The sequence below is a fragment of the Vicugna pacos genome, chromosome 26 (genome assembly GCF_048564905.1).
Source record: "Vicugna pacos chromosome 26, VicPac4, whole genome shotgun sequence".
Lineage (NCBI taxonomy): Eukaryota > Metazoa > Chordata > Mammalia > Artiodactyla > Camelidae > Vicugna > Vicugna pacos.
In genome coordinates this window covers 19192219-19216856 of record NC_133012.1, presented here as the reverse complement: position 1 = coordinate 19216856, position 24638 = coordinate 19192219, and the positions used below count along the sequence as shown (strand labels likewise).

The 24638-nt window shown below is 39.8% G+C and overlaps 2 protein-coding genes across 2 annotated transcripts in view; one reads left to right on the top strand and one right to left on the bottom strand.

The window, feature by feature from the left end:
• Window positions 1-3753, bottom strand: part of SORBS2 (sorbin and SH3 domain containing 2) — a 185471-nt gene extending 181718 nt beyond the window's left edge. The window contains exon 1 of the mRNA XM_031691415.2: window positions 3195-3753. The gene's annotated coding sequence lies outside the window, so the exon portion shown is untranslated. The remainder of the gene's footprint in view (window positions 1-3194) is intronic.
• Window positions 1-24638, top strand: part of TLR3 (toll like receptor 3) — a 221518-nt gene that overhangs the window by 58761 nt on the left and 138119 nt on the right. The gene's annotated exons all lie outside the window — the stretch shown is intronic.

Below are 24638 nucleotides of genomic sequence, written 5' to 3'. Positions count from 1 at the left end.
GGCTTTACAAAATAATAATCATGGCATCTAATATAGAAAAAAGAAGGGGAAGTCTCTACAGCCAAACACATATCTGTATCGAGAGTGATCCAACGGTCTGTTCTCTCTGTTACCCAGGAACTCAAGTCATAGGGGCATATATAATGTAACCAGTTATTACCAGTAAACCTTCAGGTTTATTTAGAAAAATTAAAAGAAATTCTGCTGTTGTAGACTTTATATTAATCATTTGGTCTCTTTCTAATTCATGATCTCTACTTTTTTCTGGCTTCGAAAAACAGTTCCATACGTAACTTTGTTATAATTGACTATCAATCACCATCAATTCAACATTAGTTTTAAAGGACCTGATAGTAGAGCACATTTCCAATGGGGATACTTACTATATACTCATTTTCCCCTGAAAATTTGATAATAGCTATAGTAGAAAAATAACGTCTTCTAGATACTAAATCTTTCAAGCTGTTTAACTTATAGGTTATAAAATTTTTCTTCTGAAAATTCTGTTGTAGTGTAGGACATTGATAGCTTTTATCAGATTGTGATCTTGAAGCTATAACTTCATATCAGAGAAATTAAAGCCTCATTGCTGTTTTTAAATGTTTTGAGTTTCTCCAGTCAAAAACAGTGTAATAGATAATAGAACCTCTATTTTGAGATCAAGCCTGTATTTACGGTAATTGATAGGAAAATGGTGAAGTCTGAGGCTACCAGCACAATGTCTGAATGCCAAGTTCTGGACCCTGGACGAAGTACGTCCAGAGGTCAGTAAAACTCTGGAAGCCCGTGAGAGAGACAAATGCGATATGGTGCCGTAGTCAGAGCTACAGACATAAGATTCAGCGATAGCCAATACAGGTGGTGAGGAAGTGTCTGGGGAGACATGTTAGCTACATTTTGAAGGATGCATGGCAATTGGCTGCTGCTGTGGGGAAGATTTGGAGAAAAAGTCTATACAGAAGTCACCGGCCTTTTTGCAAGTTCGGCACAGTGCGTTTGGAAATTACACAGTACTTGCTATTGCTAGCAGGTGAGTTGGGAAGTGGCAGAAAATAAGAGTACATAAATAGATAAAAGCCAAGATGCAAAGTCTTGAAAGATAGGGATTATATCTGTGTCTGGTTTTCAATATTGTTGTGTTAATAACCATGTAGATGTGCCATGCAGAAGTGGATTTTGGAAGCTAACCTTTTATAGCATATCCCCTTAAAAGGTTGTTAATGTAGGGGTAAAAACCCACAGGTATAAAGTTTATGTGTCACTCTTCCCGCGGGCTAAGGTTCCTGTCACACATGGTGTGACAAAAGGATCAGGACACAGACTCAGGTATGTCCACACCTTGTTCTTCTAAAAGCTCCCCCAGGAAAAACGAATACAAAATTATTTTCTTGCTGCTGGACTTCTCAACTGCGTTAATTCTGAGAATTCCTTTCGCCGTGCAAAGCTTTGACAGAAATTAAACCGAAGAGAGACTTTTTCCACTTTTCGTTCTGTTATAACAGAATCACTTCCTTAGCTGATATTTTTATTATAGAATTTGACTCAACACTAAGTCAGTTCATTCAGCTTTCCTTTGCAAGTTAAACTATGTGAAGTACAATGCTATCATTTCACCATTTTATCTTATACAGTGTCTCACATGCATAAATAGATGTATTCCTGTTTAAAGCTCTTATCATTAAACAAGGAAATGATTTTCTGGACCAAGACTGCTAATATCTTGATTTTTTTTGAATATTTTTATACCATGGATGTTGCTGACATTTAGAACAGAGTTTTGAAAAATATTCTCCCAATGCTTTGTAACTATCTTATCGAAGGGCATATTGACTTTGCTATATATGTGAAACAGGTGATGTATACTCATATGTAGCAATGAAAATTATATTATTACACTTAAAATTAAAAAGTGACTCCTATGTCATCTGCATTTTGAGGAAAAGTCTAGCAAATAAAAATATATTTCTTAGAAGTAGATCTCAGATACTATTTATTTTACTTTTCATGGTAGATTCCATCTTTAGCACATAGAGGCTTTTAGTCAAAGTTTGCAACAAAATATTTTTCCTTAAAGATTTTCCATAGCACTGTAAATGATGTGCCGTTTCTGGGAGCCCAACAATAGAATTGATTTACGTAAAGCTGAAATGTTGCTGAAACAGAATTTAATCATTATTCGGTCGTTTCCTTACCAGGGTTTCCAATTTGACTGACCAATTTCAATCCCAAGTAACAATTTTGTTCCTAAGAGACTATAAATTAAAGAAATACTCAGTCAGGGGCAACTCGTACTGCAATTCAAAGTCTGTGCTTTTATCACGTAGCGATGGACAGCAAACATCCACTGCAAATATTAGCACATTTGTGGGAGGAGTGTAGTGTTTTGGGTTTCACTCTCTATCTCTGAAACCTATCTGCTTGTGAGAAAAATGGTGCAATAACAGCATTCTTACCAACACATACTATAGCTATGCTTGAACTCAATGCAGCGATTCACTTCCTTTCTTTCCTTGGATTCCAAGCCAGGGAGCACAATGAGGGTGTTGTGCTCTGGGCTAGCGTGGCATGCATGATATTTGGAAAGGACGGGTGAGCAGCTTCCAATACCTACACTATTTGCTTTACAACTACCCCGAACTAAATCAAACAGCACACCAAGAATCTGCGTTCAGAATAAGCAAGGACATGATCCACTGGCTATTATGACCTATATAGGGAACGGAATTGCTTAATTTAAGCGTATACAGAGGTGTGTTAGGAGTTAAATATAACATCATTTCTGAGGCTTAAAATTAAATGCTTCACAATTTTTGAGCCGCTGATTTTCCATGTAATTCTCTCAATGTATGTCAAAGTGCAGGTCATAAAAGAATCCATTGTTTGTAAGGGAGAAAGGTTGCTGGTTATGAAGGCTGTCCAGAAGGATAAGCCATGAGGGCTTGTTAAAACAGCAGCTGTTTATTTTAAACCCCAAGGCACATTTGTAATTTTTAAAAATCATATGATTTCTAGAGCCTGAACTGACTGAAACAACTCTGTGTGTCTGACACTATTTTGTGTGTGTGTATGAGTGTGTGTGTGTGTGTGTGTGTTGCCTTGGTCAAACCAAGGAATACAATGAATGTAAATGTTCAGGTTAAGTTTTGCTCCGAGTTACTGTTATGCTGGGCTTTAAAAAGGACAAAAAAGCTTACCTCTGTCAGTCAAGTAGAGACACAGGGACCTCCTTCTCAGCCTCTGCCTCAGCGTGCGGGCAGATGCTGTCTGAGCCACAATCTGTTAACAGGAAGCAGGTAAACCCGAGAGCGTCCGCCTGCGTTACAGTCCAGTGCCCGTCCGAGCACACACCTGCTTCTTCAGACCTGCCACTCATATGCAACAGCCACGCACAGGACCGGGGTTCACAGATGGAAACACCTCCGCTGGGGTCACTAGTTTTCAGGGTTAGCAGCCAGAGAGCTGCTGAGCTACATTGCAGGGAAGGCTTGCCTTCCCCAGACAAAACCCTTCTCTGCTGTCTGATAGCAGATATGCAGCATTATCTCCCTGCATTCCACGTTCTCAAATCAGCTACCAGGAAAGGCAGTCAACAGCTCGTCCAAATGGCAGCTTGCAGGCATGCTTGGCTGTACTAATTGAATACCAGCATGCCCACTACTTCTCTCTTCCCTCAATAGATTTTTAAAAAATGCTTCTTCCAGGGTAAAGCTCAGCAGAATATGCCACACTGTTTTCCATAAGTAAAATGGCTGGCCCTCCCAGCCCTGCTGCAGACAGCTCATTGGGTTCCACTGGCTTTTCGTAGTCATAGCAACAACCAACAGACAGACTTCGCAAGCGTGGCTGATCACGTGCAGCGCACCAGCACAGCTTGTTAATTTCTTTTCATCAAACTCATCGTTTTTGGCGGAGGGTCGCTCCTGTTATCGCTCTAAATATTTCACCGATAGTACAAGTGCTCTGAGTTTTTAGCTTTCAGGAGGAACTTGTGTTATCTGAGCCAGGGATTCACGTGAAATTGAGAAAGGGAAGCCTTTCTCGCTAGATGGATTCGGGTCTATCCAGGTTAATAACATGCAAATCACTGTAGAGACAGTAACTGGAACCATTGTCAGAACAGGTGGTACCTTCACGTCATAGGGTGCGCATCGAGGAGACTGGCAAATGTGGGCAGTCATTCTTTCTGTTTTTCAATGATACTCTTATGGCCACTTAACTAAAACAAAGCCCTATGACTCATTATATGTGGCCAAAATAACCAAATCATATAGGATATTTTAATAAGATGTTACCTATGGATTCCATGTATTTAATTATTTTAATACACTTTTTATGTATTACAGAATTTAAAATGAAATGTTAAAGATCCCTATTGTTTCCTACTGCAGAAAATGAGTCTTTAACTCAATTACAATTTATTTGTAACATTAAAATACTTTAAAAAGTCCAAACCAAATTAGAAGTCCTTTGCTTTAAAACTCACCTTCAAACCAGAAATAATTTTACTTTCTCAGTTAGATGGGTCACATCCTACCCTTCCTTAAAAATTTCACCTTTCCAGGGAATTTCCCATAATATACCCCATTAACCATTCATACTTTCTGCAAAATCCTCACCCTTTAATCCTGTCACCAGTCATTCTATTTGCTATATTTCCCAGACACCATCCCGTTTAGTTTTGTTTCTAGTAACTTGATTGAAATTGTTGTATTAAATATGTTGGACTTGTAAACAAAGATGCTTCCTTTGTTTGCTGGCAGTCATTAAATCAACCCTTTTGTAAATACTGCATTTCCCTACCCACATTAGAACTCCTGCCTTCGGTAGCAATTCCCCGACTTTTATGTGCATCAGAATCCTATGGGTGCAGATTTCACTTTCCTCCTCTCTCCAGTCAGATTCACATTTGGTTGGCTAGAGCCTGCTCAGGTTAGCATGATCTGCTGAGGAGAAGGGGGTGAGCCTTTCCCGCGTGGTACCACTTCCTATTGTTTTAAGCCCGCTCTGGCTTAAGTGACCATCCCTTCAGTTAGTTTGAGTTTGCTACTCCTAAACTAGCCCCTGCCTTCAACTTCAGCCTCATATTCTAGTCTTCACTCCCCGTGTTTCGGCAATTTTGAATGACATCCCATTCCTTGCTTCCTTGCCTTGCAGGTGTTCCTGCTACCTAAAGTATCTCAGTCAGATCCCATGCCTCTAGCACATTTTGCCTCCATCCCAACCTGCCTTTCACCCCTGGCTCACGTAGACCACCTCACTAATGTCCGTCGCAGGCCGAGTTAGCAGTGGCCTGCTCTGTGCCTCCGGTGTCCCTGGGCTCTGCCTCTGCTGTGACACACTTTGTCATGCCCTGTGGTCTGACTCCTATACTGCTCTGTCAGCTCCCTGAAAGCCAACCTGGTCCATGTCTCATTTGTCTTCCATGCTTGGAATATTCTAATTTCTCAGTACATTTTGAACGAGGACTTGAAACACTGTCTGAACAGGTGCTGAGTGACTGGAGAGTGTGAAGTCTGTGTTTTCATTCATCTTTTCAATACCACGCATTTTCTGACTTTCTACAACTTCAGAAGAACTTAAGTGATTTTGGTTAAATATTGGCATTTTTAAAAAGTTATCAAGAAACCTAAGTTCATCTGGTGTTTTCAGGTGGTTTTTTGTTGTATGCCTGAAAATATCTTTATTCTACCCTCACACGTGATTGATTGGCTAGATTTAAGAATCTTTGAAGTCATTTTCCTTTGGGATTTTGAAGGTCTTCTTTTATCTTCTATCTTCTTGCCCCAGTACCCCCCACCCCAACTCTACTCCGCTAAAGAAGAGAACAGGAAAACACCCAGAGCTGCACAGGATTAGGAACTGGGAAGCTGGCAGGAACTGAGACCAATCTTTTTGCTCCCACGGTGTCCCTCACGGCATCTCTATTAATCGTGATAAATCACTCCGTGCAGGGGGCTGTGCTCTTTGCGTGTTCAGGCGTCCTCACCCATCCCGAGCCTCTCCCCTCGTCCGCTGGCTGCTCTAGCCCGTCAGTGTGGCTCTGGCCCTCTAGCTCTGCTCCACCTCGGTTATCTGACTTTCATTCTCCCTTCGAACTCGTTTGTTGCTAAATACAAATTCCCATGAAACAAATGTGATTTTCCCCACTCATCTTGCTGAGCCAGATGAAACCCCTCGTAAGTTGCCAGCAGTTATGTACTGGGACTGCCCAATGTCAGGTTCCAGTCTTTGGTCTGGTCGGCTCTGGTGGGGATACTTGGCATTATATGGTTTTCAAATTTTTGCCAATACAATAGGTGCAAAGTAGTAGCTCTTTACTGTCTTAATGTGCATGTCTCTAATTACTGATGAAATTGAATCTCTCTTCATGTTCAATGGCCTTTTGGGTTATCTTCTCTGTGAATACCCTGTTCATAGCTCTGGTCTGTTTTCTCTATTGAGGCTTGTTGTCTTAGTGTAGAATTTTAAACAAAGCAGCTATGAAAAGTATTTTCAAAATTTTTGTAGATTTAAATATCACAATTAAATTTGTTACATAATTAAAAGTTATTAAGTTATCCATTGATAGATAAAGGAAAACCAGTAATTTGCTGCTAATTGTTTTGGTTTTATTGTGCAGAACGTGGGTAAAAATCCCTGTTCGGAAATTTTCTTTCAGTATGAAAGTTTATGCCACCACACTGTAAAGTGAAGAATGATTTTCTAAAACAAAACCTAAGATCGTATAAATCATATCTCCCTAACGTGTTTATTTTACGCATTGCAAGTATCAGGAAAGAAAAAGAAAGGCTGGGGAACTGTTGTCTGCAGTGCACATGTATTGCTTATAAAATTAGGAGAAAACAGTAAATGTCCCTTAAAAATGAAAAAAAAAAAAAAGGCTGAGGAACTGATGCAGATGAAAGAAGGAGACTCAAGAGACAAACTGAAAGCAGCATGTGATCCTGGGCTGAACCCTGGATCAGGAAAAAGGATGCCTTGAAGTCCACTGTGGACACAGTGGTGCTTTGAATATGGACTGTATGTTATATAACAGTGTAGTCTCCATTTTATATTATATTATGGTTTCTTAAATGTGTGTTCTTATTCTTAGGAAACACACATTGAAGTATTTAGGGTAAAGGGTCGTGGGCTCTGAAACTTTCAAATGATTCAGCAGAAAGAATAACAATACATAATAATGTATTTGTCTCATGTGTGTGTAAAATGGTATAATTTAGGTCTTATAACAATAGATAGAAGATAGATTTATACCTATATAAATCTATATACATCTATATCTGTCTATCGAAGGATAACACAGATGTGGCAAAATAGTAACACCTGGTGAGTCTTCAGTGAGGGATTTTTTTATTGAAGTATAGTTGATTTACAATGTTCTATTAGTTTCTGCTGTGTAGCATAGTGATTCAGTTATACATATATAGTCTTTTTCATTATAGGTTATTACAAGATTTTAAATATAGTTCCCTGTGCTGTACAGTAGGACCTTGTTATTTATCTGTTGTATATATAGTAGTTAGTATCTGCTAATCCCAAACTCCTAATTTATCCCTCCCCCTACCTTTCCCCTTTGGTAACCATAAGCTTGTTTTCCTTGTCTGTGAATCTCTTTCTGTTTTGTAAATAAGCTCATATGTATTTTTTTGGATGCCACATGTAGGTGACATACCATCTTTGCCTTTCTCTGACTTACTTCACTTTGTGTGGAAATCTCTAAGTGCATCCGTGTTGCTGCAGATGGCATTATTTCATTCTTTTTATGACTGAGTAGTATTCCTCCAGTTTATTTTATTACTCTTTCCACTTTTCGTAACTTTGGAGTTCTTTGTTTTCAAGATAAAAAGTTTAAAAAAGTGAAATAATATGAGAATAAAGTAGTGTTCAAAACAAACACAGATTTAAGGTAAGATTACTTGATAAAGGCCTGTTTGTCGAAGTTAAAACTGAAGTTGACAGGTTATGGACTAGCTGGGATGATGATGATTAATACTGTGAAGAGGCTACTTGGGTAGAGAGTATCCGAAACATTTTTGTACTTTCTTTAAAGAAGTTTGTTATTTCCTTACATTTACTGCTTCCCTGGGTCCTGATATAAGCCACTTATCCCTTGGTTCCCACATGGAAATCCTTCTTAATCTGGTTCCTTCCCTGCTGTAAAAATTCAACAAGGTCACTATTGATTGAAGCAATATGTTCTCCAGTCACCCTGTCCCTCAGCCTCCACTGCTGGGTGACTGTCCTGCAAGGGCTCTAGTCCCCCATATGACAAAGGAGCTCTTTGTATAACTTGGAGACAGAACTCCAGCGTGATTTGTTTAATGAGGCAGTACAGGTTGTTACAAAGCTTAGACTGAGTTTGCTAAGTCCTAAGAACACATAGATATGCCAGAGATCTTTCTAAATCTTGCATAATTCATTACGTTAGCAATAACATGGAAAATGTACTGCTAACTGGGACCAAGATGGGAAGTGTGACAACTACCTTGGACAGGATTAGAAAGAGGCTGGGAGTACCTCTGCAGAGCAAATTGGGTTTATTTCTAAGATTCCACACTCCAAGAAATATATGCTGGGAAGCCAACTGACTCACAGGCTATTAATCAAATGCCTTCCTATCCTCTGAGGAAGTCTGACCTTGATAAGTATCCAGAATGACCTTGATAAATCAGAGGTACCTGAAACCAAAACAGACCCAGCAGAGTGAAAGCCTTATGGAAATCCACTTATTGAATGAATTACAAATGAGAAAATGATTACAGAAGAACAAAACCTTACCAGAGGGCAAATAAGACTATAAATGCCAGCTACATAAAACTGTTTTTAAAAGCCAAATATAAAGTGAAATCTGTTAATACAAAAATACTGTATGTGCACTACGAAAGTAAATTCCATTAGCAGTTACTAGAACCCACTAGAAACTCTGCAACCCCTCTAGATTAAGAGGAACGAGGAACTGTCACAGTAGGTACGGAAAGAAGAGTCAGCCAGGCTTAAAGCCAGAGAGCTTGGTCTTGCCTGGCTAATAACAACGTTGTTTTAAACATCTCAGGTTTATCAAGCTCTGGGCTTGCAGATGCTTCTAACTTCGGGAGCTTTCAAGAGTGACTTTATCTGAAAATGTACATTAATATGTGTCAGTACCAGGTGGGGAAAAATTGTAGTGTTAGCCAAAAACAAAAGAAGAAAGTCAACCTGCAGTGACTCATCCACGCCCCCCAGTCCCCCAGCGCTGGTAACCAGGGCTTGTTTCCTGTTAAAGAAAAGCACGCTTGGCGTTTACTATGCCCGCGGTGCGAGAGATCCCACTGGCCATCCGGAAAGGGCTTCGCTTGCTCCCGAGGAATTTGATTGTGTGTACTTCACGATGATAAGCTTAAAAAGCTACCTAGAAAGGGGAGGTTGGTGGCTTTCACTCTCCTACAAGGGGCCACGCTTTGTTCTCCGAGAGGCACTCTGACCACATTAACAGTGTATCTTAAGGGACCTTTTCCACTTACCAGCGTTTCCTATGGAAACAGTGGCTCCCAGGGACCTCGGGGGACGTGGCACCGTGCCCGACCCCACAGGAAAATCATGGGGCTCTGCCGTCACCACATTATTGAATTAGTAATGAAACACATCAGCCTCAGCAAACAATGCCCGGCGAGAAGCATTTTAAAACAAATGCTGCTGGTTTCACCTGAGCCGCTGAAACAAATTATGAGGCCCAAGGTGAAACTTGGCAGCCTCTGTAAACTCTGAAGAGGCAGCCAAATGCGCAAATCTCAGAGGAATGAAAATTAGAGGGGCCACCCTTTGCCCTTTAGAAGGACTTCTGATATAATTGGTATAATTGTTCCGTGAGATTTATTCATCAAAATGAACAAACAATGAGTAATATGTGATTTGGTACGTGTTTTAGAATCCAAGTGTCAGATGCCAAATGAGAAAAATGTTGAAAACAAACAAACAAAATTTTTTTAAAAAAGAGAGAGAGACAAAAATGTACTGGACTTAGTAGGTGCACAGCTAAAAGCCCCCAGTGACAACACAGACAACTAGGAAAAGTCACCCACCGATGCGCGCGTGCAGAATCCGGGAGGGGAGCTCCGTTTATCAGGGCAGGACCGGAATCTGGGATAGTAGTTGCTTTATCAAATCTATGCAAAGCAGAATTCACTTTCCATCCTATCGAAAGTCAGACTCGGAGGTGCTAATTGCTAGGTAGTTACTTTGTGCTGATAGTTGGGCAGAATGTTGTCCTTTTGGACCTTTTCTGCATCAAAGGAAAGGCCTACGTCTACATCAAAGATTAACTCTGTAAACAGTCCTTATGGGTTTAAATGGGTACAAAATACCACTTCACAACCAACTTTACTATGGGCACGTGGGGGGATAAAGGAAACTCTTCTAAGAGCTGATACCTAAACTGTATCTTGAAAGATATGGAGGTTAAAATGAGGACAAAGCTTCGAAAAAAGTCTATAAGCCAAGACAGTAACGTGAGTCCATGTCTAAGATACGTGAGTGGCCTTGGTGGGTTTTCTTCCATAAAGGTGAAATGCATGTATCCCTTGACTGTCTAGCAGGGTCTTTATGAGGATCAAATAAGATAATACATGAAAAACTCAACACTGTAAACAAACTCAAGTTATTGTTCAATTTTTGGTAAGACACAAGAAAGAGTCCTATCACAGTATCTGTTAGAGTTAGGATTGGCTACATACCCAGGAAAACCCAAACCACAGTGCTTAAACTAGACAGTGTATTTTTCTGTTGCTTTCAGAAGTGAGAGACAAGGAATTCAAGGCTAGTAGAATATTGGCCCCATGGTCGTCCAGACTCAGTTCCTCTCTTTAGAAAATGGCTTCTATCCTCAAGTCATCCTCATGGTCCAGAATGGCTGCTAGTACTCCAGCCATCATGTCCCTGTTCCAGGCAAGAAAGGAAGGAGGGCAAAGGGGTACGTTTCCCGCTTGAGTTGCCTCTTTTATTTTTTTTTAATTGACGTGAAGCCTTATGAGTTGGCCTCTTGAGAAGAGCTTTCCCACCACTCCCACCCAGTTCCTCTGCTGATATGTCATTGCCCATTCCTGGCTACAAGTGAGGCTTGGAAATGCCACCCTTCAGCTGCACATCAGGGCCCAGATAGTCAGTGTTCTGTTATTGGGGAAGAAATGGAGAATGAAAGTGGCTCAGCCACAGACTGTCCCTGCAGACGTCAGTCAGGGGTCCTCAGCAATGACTCCGCTCAGGGTGGCCCTGTCAGGATAGAGCCACCTTTTTCTTCAAAGCTTCTATAGCTGGACTTTGAAAGTGAAGCTATGCCCAGACAGCGCCCTGGGGCAGCCCAGTTAAGACAGACTATGCACATTGTGTGGTTGTATTTTCTTGCGCATTTATGTATTTAAATTCTGTCTGCCCTGCTGGGTTATAAACTTCATGAGAGCAGGAATCATTTATGTTTCGTCTTCACCCCATTTCCATTGCTTAGCATAGCCCCCTGGCAGGCAGATGCAGACATGATGTATGAACGAATGAGTGAATGAACAGGCTGGGGAGGTGGCGAGTGAACTGTATCTTCCTCCATGGCCGCGCCTCCCTTCAGTCCAACAGACATTGCTTTAACAGGTACTACTTGCCAAGAACCTCCTCCGGTGTCAGGTTGCTAACTTACAGCTCACATTCTGAGTGGGGGGAAAACACACGTGACCCAAGCAGTTATCTTACAGTGTGGTTTGCTCTTGAGTACAGTTGTACCCAGGGAACTAGAGAAAAATGACTAGTCCTTGAGCTTTATAAGGAGCTATACTTGAATTGGGCCAAAAGGGTCGGGAGGGGGTTGCCAGAGACGGGATTTCCAGGCTGAGGAAAGCAAATTTGAAGTTTGTAGAACCCAAGAGGTTGAGTACAGCTGAAGCACAGGCTGGGGCGGGCATGAGGGGAGAGGAGACTGAAAAGGTAGACGTGTGACCGTTTGTGAACTACCTTGTTCTCTGGGTTAAGGACTTTGGCCTTTATCTTTCAGGAAATGGGAAGCCACCATAGGGTTCTAAAAAGAACACAGATGTGATCACATATGTATTTTAGGAAGATAGCTCTGGGACACCTTTGTTTAGGCAATACATTTTAATGGAGCAACTCATAGGGCGGTACGTTTTGATTGGTTTTTATTTCTCATTATTATCAGACACTTGTTGAGCCGCTTCCTTATGTGTGGTATTAGATTAGGTGCCAAAAGACATGCCAGCAAAATGAAGGACCCAGAAGTCATGACATATCAATATTTTATGTTCCACTACAAAGAAAAAAACACTTGCCAATAAAACTCTAGCACTACGCTCTGTTTTATGTTCAAATTTTTATTATTTCTTGGAAGAGCTCTTTTAAATGTAGGTGGATTAAATTTCATCATCTGTCACGCTGGGCATACAAAAAAGAAAGAGAGAGAAGAGAAAGTGGTTCAGCTATTCCTAAACTCCTTCACGTTCAGTGCTCACCTCTGCCGAGTGGCAATTAGACCCCCTCTCTCCCCGCAGCGCACACAGTATTATCATCTATTTAGTAGTTTTCAAAATTTGGCGTGTTTCAGAATCACTTAGAAAAGTTGGAAAAATAGAGGTCCAAGCAATGCCTCATTCCAACAAGCCTGGGCTTCTGTAGCCTTTGCTGTTATTCCAGAACCTTCTAAGATGCCCAAAGTTTAAGAAGCAATGCTCTGTGCCATCAGGAGAGCTATTGTCGCAGGAGCTCGGCTTAAAGCAGGTGCACGTCTTTTGTTTTCAAGACATTCAGTGAGTTTCTATGTACACGCACATGACAAGGGTGTCATGGCTGCTGCCTGGCTCAGGAGCAGATCGTTGCCTGGGATGTTAGCTGGTGGAAAACGTGCATCTTAGAGTTACTGAAATAGGATGTTTTCTTTTAGAAATAGGATGGGAATTTAACAAAGTAGGCAGGGAATATATTAAAGATAATGTTTATAGATTTCTGTAATAGGGAAGTGAAGAAATAGGTGAGGTACCTCCACTCTGTGAGAGAGGTTCAGTGTTTAAAAGTCATTATGTATATGATATTTTCCAAAATGTGTTCTACGAGAGGCTATTCAAAAGGGGCACCCCAGGCCAGAAAAAGTTTGGGAGACCCTGAAAACCATATCCTTTTCTTAGTTTCCTGGTGTACTTGAACATTTTGAAAGCTCTGAGAATGCCAGGAGAAAAGACCCTATTTGACTTTTTAATACCGAGCTTTCCTATTTATAGCACAGAAGATGTTCATATTATATTTAAGTAAACAGCAACAACAATAAACCCATAAAAATGTTCAGCAGCACAATTCCACTTTTGTAAGTAAAACTTGGGATACATCGTCATGGGGGAAAAGCAGTGGGCATTTACACTCAACATTAACCATGTTTAATAATGAGTGATTGGGCTATGTATAAGTTTTCTTTGCTTGTGTTTAACTATATATTCTTCAACAAACTGACATTTTCTATAAGAAAACAGTTGTTAAAATAGTAATAATTAACTGACTTTAGGAAAAAAATCAAAGATTTTGCGTTTTACTGCTATCATCTCAGGGGAAGCTTTGATGAATATAAAGATATTTTCAGTGAGAAGATGGGAACCTGTTTTCTGAGGCTTTTTTAATTCACATGAAACTGGAGGAAAAAAGCACTAGTCATAAATTGTAGGAAGAGAGAGGAACAGAATGAACATAGGCATCATGTGCAATTTTTATTCGGTCAGTTTCGAGGTCATGTATTTATGGAACTGAGATTTCTAAACAAATGAGTCAGACTGTTTTGTCTGTGGCTTGATATAAAGGCCAAGGAGAGAATTCAGTGGATTGGATTTCAAATGTTTGTTCAGCTACTGAAGAGAAATAACCGGAAATGAAGGGTCTACAGGCTACACCTCATCAGAGGTGAGGAGTGGCCCTCACTAGCTGGTGACCTCGGACAACTTGCTTAAGTTTCACGGGCCTCACCTTTCACACCAAAACAGTCATGGTGGTTGTGTTCATTCCTTAGGACTGCTGTCACAAAGTACCACAAACGGGGCAGCTTTAAACAACAGAAATTTACTGTCTTAAAGTCCAAAGTCAAGACGTTGGTGGAGCCACGCCCTTTCTGAAGGCCCCGGGGATGGAGCCTTCCTTGCCTCCTTCCAGCCTCTGGTGGCTCCCGTCCTTGGTATTCCTTGGCTTGTGGAAAGTTAGTGGCAACTTCTGCCTCGATCATATAATCATCTTTCTTCTGTGCGTCGGTGTCCAAGTTCCTCTTTCCTTCTAAGGACACCAGTCATTGGAGTAAGGCCACCCTAATCCATCAGGATCTCATCTTAACTTGATTGTATCTGCAGAGGCCCTGTTTTCAAAGGTCTCATTCAAGGTTAGGATTTCAGCATGTCTTTTGGGAACACAATCCAACCCATCACAGTTTCGGTGCTACAGTCATCATTATTTTTGAGGGAGAAGTTGTTGCTCTCCACCCTGAGTTGGGTCTGTGAAGAGCAAAAGCATGAACAACGCTACTGAACTGAATTAATAAATGAGTGAATTCCCGACCATTTATGGACAAATGTCAAACAAAATGTTTATTTAAATGCTTTTTTCCCTGTACTGACCTGACTAGACAATTCTTCTACTGGATAGAGACTGAATCCACCATTCTAAAGTTGCCTACAACAGCGAAAAGGTGTATATCTGATGTATTGAAAAGATCCTACCAAATATTTTCCAGATTGGTTGCTTTTTCCAGAAGAATCTTCCAAAGCAAAATTCTCCCAACCCCTACTCTCACTTCAAAATACGTCCTCCCTCCCTGTGGGTGGTGGGCAATCTGATGCCCAGGCGTGGCTTCTGAGATCACTCGGTGGGCTTCCATACTCTCTTCAGCCATTAATTTCTGAGAAAACATGTATGATTTCATTGTATCCCCAACGGCAGGCACTGTGGCTTAATTCAGACTCTCCCAGACTTTACATCATTCACTGGTTATAGGACAAGTACTTTTAGCAGCTTCAGACCACTGATAATCTAAAGCAGCTTTTGCAGCTTTCAAAAGGGCCTAAAATCTCAGAATTATTAGGCTCACAGAGAATATCTTTCTGTTGTTGTTCATTTTGTTCTGTTTTTTACTGAACTGAAAATCTTTTGTAATTTCAAAGCAGAGTGTAATGGTCCCACTGCTGTGTCAGTGAGTGTAATTTATTTAGCAGATTAACATGTGCCAGACACTATGCTACAAGTTTCATAAATATTAAATCTGTTCCTCATAGTCGACCTGCAAAGTCAGAATTATTTTTATTTGAAAGATGAGAAATGAGGTTTTGAAAAATCATGACTTCCAAGGTCAGAAAATCACATAATCTTTCCACCATACTAAATTTCTTATTTAAGCACTTGTAAATTAATTTTCTGTAAATGTAGAGACTCCTGTTGGTTCTACTTGGATCAGATTACTGGAAATCAACTCTAAAGGGATGGTGACGTTTCCAATGTTTTTGCCGTTTATCTAGGATAAGTCATTTTGATCGTTCTCAGTATAGTCTCTGCATCTTAGAATAAAGTATTACTTTCTGTTCGTTACTTTGGGGTACTGCACATAGAACTGTGAAAAGGGGGAAAGCATTATCAAAATTTTAAATACCTAGCAGGAGTTATCACTTGAATATCAAACTAGAGTTGCTTCTGACATGAATGAAACAGTTTCTGCTTCTGGTTGTCCAGACACTGGGTCTAAGTCCACTGTGAAGAAAGAAGAATGGTGGTTTTGATTTTTCTGTCAGTTGCAGTGCATAGCTTCTTGCTCAAGATTTCTTCTCTCTGCTATAGAATATCTTCACCTAAAACTCCTACAAAGTGGAATATCCCAGATCACCACAGGGAGCTTTTCGGCAGTTGATTAAACAAGCTAGCCTGAAAGCATGACTTGATCCAAGTTCTTGAAACAAGAACTTGACTCAAGCAAAATCAAAGTAGCGGAGCAACATTTCAGTCAGCAAAATTTAAATCAACAACACCTCATCAAATGTGGACTCAAATTCTTGTAAATTCATTTGCCACGTCAGTGCGTTTATGTCAAAACAAACAGTTCTTAGAGCTCAAATGCTCTTCAGCACTCTGGGAATTTTCTCTAAAGTTTTTCTTTCTGTCTAGGATATGGTAGAAGTATTTTTTTACTTGAAGTGACCCATCAGGTACACTCACCACCTGAGGTATGTGCACTTATTGACCATTAATACCTGTTATTCAAGTTATACTGGTCCATGAGAAACACAAATCCAGGCCCCAGCACAGGGTATCAGCACGTCATGGAAATCTTTCTTGAGTATGTCATATTTTCTAAACAAAAGAAGTTCATCATGTCAGCTGCTAAGTATAAGCAAATATATTGAAAACATAATTCAGAATATTTGACATTATGTTCGTCTTGCAAAATCAGACCATTAACACATGATTTTCCTCTGATTAGCAGGGTCAGTGGGAGAAAAGGAAGGATAAAGGGCCAATGAAATCACACTAATTTATCCAACAAATATTTTTCTGAGTTCTGAGAAGTGCCAGGCACTATCATTAGGTAAAATAACATTAAAATGAGAACCAGAAACAAGATTTACTGTAAAATTTACCCCTAATTATATGATCACGAGCAAAGCACCGACTTTACGTTTCTCAGTTCTCTTACTTATAGACTGGGAATGATTTGGGTTCCTGCCCACTCACGCATTATTATGAGGATCAAATGAATCCTTTTATTTGTTAGTTTGTAGTGTAAGGGACAATGCAAATGAAAGGCAGTTCATTTTCCTTCTCCATCACTACCACTACGTGTCCTGCACCCCCATCATCACTGTCACTGTCACCATCACCATCATTATCAGTATGGTTAGTTCTCTAGAAACAGATGTCAAAGAAGGGATCCCCTCCAGGAGATTCGCTGGGGGTCGCCCTTGGTTATAATAGCTATCAGAGAGTGGAAGAAGGAAAATTGAAAGAGAGAAGGTGGAACTCTGGTGAAGTTTCAACAGAGGACAGAGGAGGCTATGGTGCTGAGATAACACTTCCAGGTTGTCCCAGATGAAGATAAGGTGTCTGGGCCTTTGTGCCCCTACATTCACTCACTGCATGCAGGCTGTCTCCATGGCATAACTTTGGGTGAAGCCATACTTGCAAAGAGACTCAGTTGTGAGCCTTCAGCAGTACACACTCCTGGGCGCTGGGTGGGTGGGCATTTGGTCCTGAAGGGGAGACATGAGGGACTGCAGCATCCACTAAACTCGTCATCATCCTCATGATATGGGCCTTGAAATGGCCTTAAAGAAATCCTGGGCAGCACAGTCATTTCATTTTTCTTCTATAACGCGACAAAAAAAGAAAAGATAGAGCCGCCCTGATAACAGCTAAGCAGCAAATTATATCTGAACCTGAAAAGCATCCTTAGAAAGTCATGGAACTGCGGTCCACGCACAGTCATGGCAAAAAATCAGGTCCTATGTGGTCCAAGAAGCAGACACGTAACACAGTCCATCAGTTCCATATCGAATATCTCTCGTCTCCACATTGATCGCCCTTCAATCTCCATTTCTTTCATTGAATGATAGGTTCTCAGGGTGAGAAGGGGCTTTGCAGGTCAGTTGATTTAAGTGCTGCCTTGTGCTTGAGCTCTCCTCAGAACCCTGACAAACGCCAGCCAGCCCTTACTGGGCAGACTAACTCCTGTGATGAGGGCTCCTACATTCCCAAGCAGGGATCTCTCCACGTGTGAGTGGAGTTCGCCTTCCCCTTGTTTTTACTAGCAGTTCCGTTGCTGCTACGGAACAACAGACCAGATTTAATCTATCCTCCATGTGTTCCATATGCAAATTCTTTTTGAACTAAGTGTGCCTACTTCCCAAAACTTGCCCCCAGTTTCTAATAATTTTAAAACCTATGCTTGGCCTCTATCCTTTGAATATCTTCTCTTCTCTGCTTAAACTGTGAAGATTGCTCCAGGTTTTCTCTAAGCCAGGCAAAAGATGGGGCAATCTTCATTCTTGCTAGTGGACCTCTATTCCTGTGGCCTAATATTAAAATACTAGACTCTAAGCTCCATGTATGAACAGTGTGATATGACTGCTAAATAAAGCTCTGTTTTAAAGCCATTCGTCTCTGAGCCTTGCATGAATGCAGCTTGAATGTTACTGTAGAACTCAGCATAGCCCTAAGTAAAACTTAATTTTGTCTCTCATTCCAACTATTTTAGATCTCAGTGGATCCTAATTTTGTTTGGGGATTTTTTTTCTCAGTACTATTAAGGTGATTATAATACACAAATTAATAAAAAAATATTGGACAGAACAACATTGAACATTTAGGGAAAGAGAGAGAGAATGAGAAAAAGTAATCACTATTACATCCTCACTCCCACTAGACACACAAACCAAGAGCTGACTTTGAAGGACTAGGAGACACAGGTTGAGCATCCCACTTACCAAAAGGTAGGGAAGTAAGTATTCCTTCAAGTTTTACTCCTGATTTCAGTCGCAAGTCCTTTATTTATAAAATATTAACAACTATTCTGTTCTTACGTATTGGAATAAAACATCCGTGAAAAAAATTATTTCATAAAGAATGTCAAGATATTTTTTCATTGATTATTTTAATTCCATCCATCTGCTTTGTACAATTCATACTAACTAATTTCTCCACCTGACTTTTTGAGTGGTACCAAAGATACATTGCTAAAGAAGATCAAAATAAATAATTTGATTTTCAGATTTAAATCTTCAGTTGAAATGACTTTACTGAATTGGACTAAGAAGGGGCTGGGATGTGTAACTAACACTTTTGTTCTGTATCTTTTAATTCAGAGGTTTTCACTATAATTTTCCCAAGAGTTCCAACCCCATGTATGATATAATTTTAAGAGGCACAATTGTAATTGCATATCACTTGATTATACATTTTATACTGGCAATTTTGCAAGTCAAGTTGTAGTTTTTTCACTTCTTCGCATTTTTTCCCCTTATTTCCATTTCTCTGATTACTATTATTAACCTAGATGTAGCAAATTGAAAAATACTTAGCAAAATAGTGAGAAAATATTCACATTCTGGTTGGCCATCGACATGCTCTCTGACCATAGTTTGAAAGTTTGAGAACAAGACACTAAGCTATCAGAAGTTTCCCATTTGATGAATCTGCAGGATAATCGTCTAGAGGCAGGAACTGCAGGACACGCGTGAGGGGCTACGAGGTGATAAAGCACATTTTTGCTGAATTGCTCTTTGAATTACCCGATATCTGATTTTGAGTCTGCAAACAGAAAACAGTATGGGAGGAGCAACAGCTGAACAAACATCACCCCAAACACTGAAGACATCGGGGCCTATCTTCACTGCGTAGGAAAGGCCTTTTGATCTCCAAAGTACAACCTGGTCCAGTTGAAGAAAGGGAGTGGCTTCTGCAGTGAAAGTAAAGAAGCTGACATCTAAAGGATAAAGAAAAACTTCTCAGGATGGAGCCTCACTGGTACTAATGAGATTTCTTCTTTTTCCGAGGCATAACCTGAATCGCTCAGATTACCACTGTTTGTCGAAGTAACATGGTTAATTATTTACCCTCCTCACCATTGGCTCAGATTCTTTTCTTATCAAACTGCTACGTCGGAACCCAAAACAAACAACCTCCCTAGAACAGTTAGTGATCTTGCTAAACTGGGGTTGTGTGATGGCGGCAGAACATTTTTCTGTTCTTTCTCTCATGGTCTCCCTTGCTTCCAGTAGCCATTCTGTTCAGGACTAATGTGGGCTGCTCTGTTGGTACTCATGATTCGCTGGGACCTAGCGCTTTCTGATCTTTTGAACCTGCCCCTTAGACTTCTTCCTTGTTTTTCGAGCTATTGCAAATCTGATATTGTGGGCCTTTCTCTTCTTTCCTCCAAGAATTCTCCCGGGGGCAGAATGCTCTGTCCAAATGTGGCAGAAGCATTGGTAGGTGGAGTGGCTGCCAACAAATGCTCCTTTTCTGTAGCAACTTTCAGTCTGAATTCCACGCTCAAGTGAAGCAGCTATTCTTAGCCTGGATTTGGGGTCTGGTTTTTCCTTCTTAAAGCACAGCACTCTTGACCTTTTATCCTTACTTTAAAGGCCTTATGCAGTTGTATCTTTTACTGTGACACCTGAAATCATCTTTGGAAGCAAGGAAGATATAAAATAGGAAAGAAATAAACAAGAAGCGGAGCCCAAAGGGGTTAAACCACTTGGCCAAGGTTAGACGCTGAGTTCACAGCCCGCTCATTCATTGACTTGTTCAGTCATCCTCAAAGGCTGATTAAGTATTTATTATGCCACAGGTATTAGGATGGGTGTTGGCATAGAATGCTAACCCAGTCAGAGTCCTCCGGGAGCTTACAGTCTAGACTAGAATGCAAATCTCTTGAGTCCCAAAGTTCCACTCTTTCCACTAGACTCTGTCGTGTTAGTGATGCTTAAAAAAAATGCATTCCCCATGTGTCTACCTAGGGCTGAAGATAAGCAGAACTGTGGAGTTAGAAAGACCTCAGTTTCCTCATCTCTAAATTGGAACTAATAATAGCCTCTAACAGGGCTACAGATTAAATGAAATAGTTCCTACAAAAGGCTTACTTAGTGTCTAGCACACACTAACTGTTCAATAAATGTTAAATATTATCACATTATTGATGTTCTCTGGTTAGAAATATAGCCAGTCTTATAATTATTGTAATCCATTTTCAAAATCTAATTTGAGAATCATTGCTGAACAAAGCAAAACTCTTCATCATTAATCGTCAGTCTGAATTAAGTGTAATGCAGAGGTTTGATATTTTTTGAAACTTGTCTTTACCTCTTTGGAAAGTTTTTTCTTCTCACAATAACAGAGTTTAGCAGGTTTGATATTTATAATATCTTGGCTATCTAGCTGTTACAAAGCGTTAAAAGTTCTGTACAAGCTAAAACATTTTTTGGAATTATGTTTTCTTCATACATGGTCTGAAAACATCTAATTGCAAAGAACAAAGGATAAGTTATCCATGGAAAATGAAGTCATGATTTTATTTTTGTCCCTCCTGTCTGAGCATAACTACCACTGCACATCACATCCAAGCAACGTGGACATGTCTGGTTGGCATGGCTACAACAGCAGGGCTGATAAGTAACCGATCAGCTCATTCACAGCATTCTTTTCATGAGGAGGTCACTGTCCCCTTTGTTCCTGAAAGTTCCAACCAAGCTTAAACATTCCAGAAACTGGTCATTGAAATGAATTAAATAGCTTCATGTCCACTGCTCCTGGGATTATCTTCTTGTAATACTGTAGCTTCTGTGCTTTTAAGTTTGCCTAATTAAATCCTTTCAAATGTAAGAAGTTAAGCAATTAGCACTACTAAAGCACATAATTAATATATGCCTTAAACACACTATTTTAAAATGAAATGGCTTGGAGAAGAAATATTTTGAGTAATAGATTACTACTACATATGAGATATCAAAGTGTCTAAAACTATATGACTGTGGAATATTATCTTAATGTTTCTTCATATATAAAATGGAAATTACTACATCTAATTCACAGGCTTTTATGAGGATTTCACAGGGCACTTAATTCAATTAATATTTAGTTTTGACATTCAATTTTCAATTAATAATTTAATACTAATTCTCAACTAATTTTTCTTTCAATTAATACAAAGCTAAAATGTAATAAAATTCAATACTATAATTCTAATGGAAATAATTATTCTTAAATTTTGATTCAGAAGGCACTTGATGTTTTTGCATCAGTAAATAACGCCTAATTCCCTAACTGGACTGAAAGTTTTGGGAGAGTAAGTCTGTACGAAGGACGCAGTTCCTGACACATAACACATGCTCAACAGCTAGTTCTAGAATTAATCAGTGGATGATAGGAATATAAATTATGACATTGGAAATGGCAATTAATAGCTATTCAGTTGATAAAATAATGGGTAAACCAGTTTCTACAGTATAAGTAGACACAAAATATAAAATGTATACACGAGACCCTAATTAGATAAACACATATATTTTACAGTGTTCTTTTAGCATGTGTACATTTCTACAATGTGTTTAAGAACGAAATATGCCCCCTTGCTCTTGGAATGTTTAGACTCATGAAGTGAAGAAAAATATACCCATATTATTCTCAAATCAGGCAGAATTCAATCAATGCTAAATGTATATATACCATCCCTCTAGAGATACATGGTACTAGATCCTAAAATGAGAATTACTCTTCATGTCACCAAAATAGTGAATATAAATATTTCTATCTAAAATAATTTCAAGGTTGGGCCTTAGAAATTTTAACACCAAAAATGACTTAATTTGGATATTATGGGATATCAGTGTATATTTGATTTGACTTGTACATATTAAGAAAGTCATTTTTTTGTTAGCCATTGCACTACTGTTTTTCAAATATATTCCCAAAATAAAGATATTTGTAATTTGTAAAATAGCCTAACCATGGAAGTTATAAAAAGAATAGAAAATATCTCCAAAGATAATCTTCAATAATTTTATGGGGAAAGATGGAATGAAATAAATCACACAAGTTACTCTAAAAATGTTGCTTGATCAAGGAAAATTAAAAAAATATTTCAATTCCAATAGAGTTCAAAATTTTATTGACTTACTTAGTAGGAAAAAGGAATGAAACTGTATCACCTTATATTCTGGGGATCCACTGATGTTTTCCCTGAGGAATCCAGACTACAGTAGAGAAAGAATTTGCCAACAGAACATTAGAATGTGCCTACAGAAGTAAAAATTTGTATCAGCATTGCTCCAAAAAAGTGATAAAAATGGAGGCATTTAAATTGTGTGTGTGCGTGCGTGCGTGCGTGTGCATGTGTGTGTGCATGTATGCGTGCGGGTGTGTATTTGCAGCAGTTTTCAGCTACTGGGGACTAAGTAATAGAAGAACACTTCGATCTGTTCCCTCCACCCAGAAACCAACATAATAACATGGGAACCAACTTTCGGCTTTTTAAGAGCCTCCCCTGAAGGTGGGAGCCTAACTTTCCTCACAAGATGCAGCATCTCTGAAGAGACTCAGCCCAACCTGTTGCCCGGAAGAAGTTCCGTAAACAATCTAGACCCAAAGGAAAATCTAAAGCCTCTTGACATACTCATAGTTGCAGTCTCTTACTATGATAGTGAAGTTTAACTCTGGGGAATTTAAGCAAGAGTAAAATCCACAATGACCCAGGTCCCCAACCCGATGCTGATAAAAAGATTTCAGGGGAGGAGCCATAGCTGCCTACTGCAGCTTAGGTCTGGAATCGAGGTCTTATTAAAAAGCATGATCCTGGAGCATTTTACTAAAATAGTTGGAAAGTTAATGTGCTGACATCCATACTGACCCACTGAAGTAAAGTAAATGATGAAGCCTCGTCGATGTCCCCATTTTACAGTTCTCAGCGTCTCCTTCCACACGTGCTTTATTTTCTGCTTTGATGCAGCAGCTACACTGTCAGGGTCCTTCCTGATCAGAGCAGATAAAAGTCAACTTATGGAAGAGGCTGGGGATTCTGAGAGTAATATATTATAAAATTGTATCATACGCTTATTAAAAGCAATTTAAATGATAATAATTTTAAAATCAATATCTATTAAGTGCTTACTGTGTACCCATCACCAAGTGCTTTACAGAAAACACTCATTTAATCTTTATAATGAACCTATGAGGTGAGCATGAAATTTATCCCCATTTTACAGACCAGCACACTGAGCCTCAGAAAGTTCTATAACTTGCCAAGGTCACACAACAAGTAAGTGGCAGAGCCTTGATTCAAACCCAGGGAATGAAGCTCAGAGCTTGACACTATAATGTCAGTAACAATCAAGGATCGAGCTCTTCTTATCCAAATTACTCCACATGAAAAAAAAATCTTACTTTGATTTTTAACGCCTACAAGTGCAGAGATAAGGAATTACGTGAGTAGTCAGAGTTTTAAAAAGATGAACACAAGACAGCATCGGTGATCGGGGAGGAGAAAGGGAGCAAGGTGAAGTGTGCTGATTAGGTCGGATGTGAGCTGGTGCTCACCATGAGTCACCTCCCATGGAAGAGATCGGAGGAGTGGCGAAGCGCGGCTGTGAGCCAGTCTTCCGCCAGTGCCTCCTGCATGTGTGGACGAAACTGCCGGTGGCCCTGAGCACAGCTGTGCTTCACTAGTGTGACACTTGATAAGGAGGTTCTGTACTTACGGGTAGAGTCAGGGTGTTTTATGAATGATCAGGGCCTTGTTCATTTTAAACATATTGTTTAGGTAAACAAAAAAAGTCAGATCTTCCTGTATTACAGAGGTGCTCTAAGAAGAAAAGGCAACTTCACGTGAATGGGTCAAAGACAAGGCCAGAGTGCCGAACACCTGCTCATTTGTGGACCAAAAAAAGTCTCTCATTCGTGCTCCATGGAATCTGGCTGGATCTTGGTGTGGTTCTTTCACAAGCATCTCTTTTGTGTGGCCAACTGCTTGTACTCAAAAGGATAGCAGTGCTACTATCGTGCATATCTGATCCGTGGCCCCTGCTATTAATTTCCTCTAAGTATGTCTGCAAGCTATCCGAGCGTACAAAACCCTTTTAGTTCCATTCCAATCTTCTTTTTGCATCAAATAC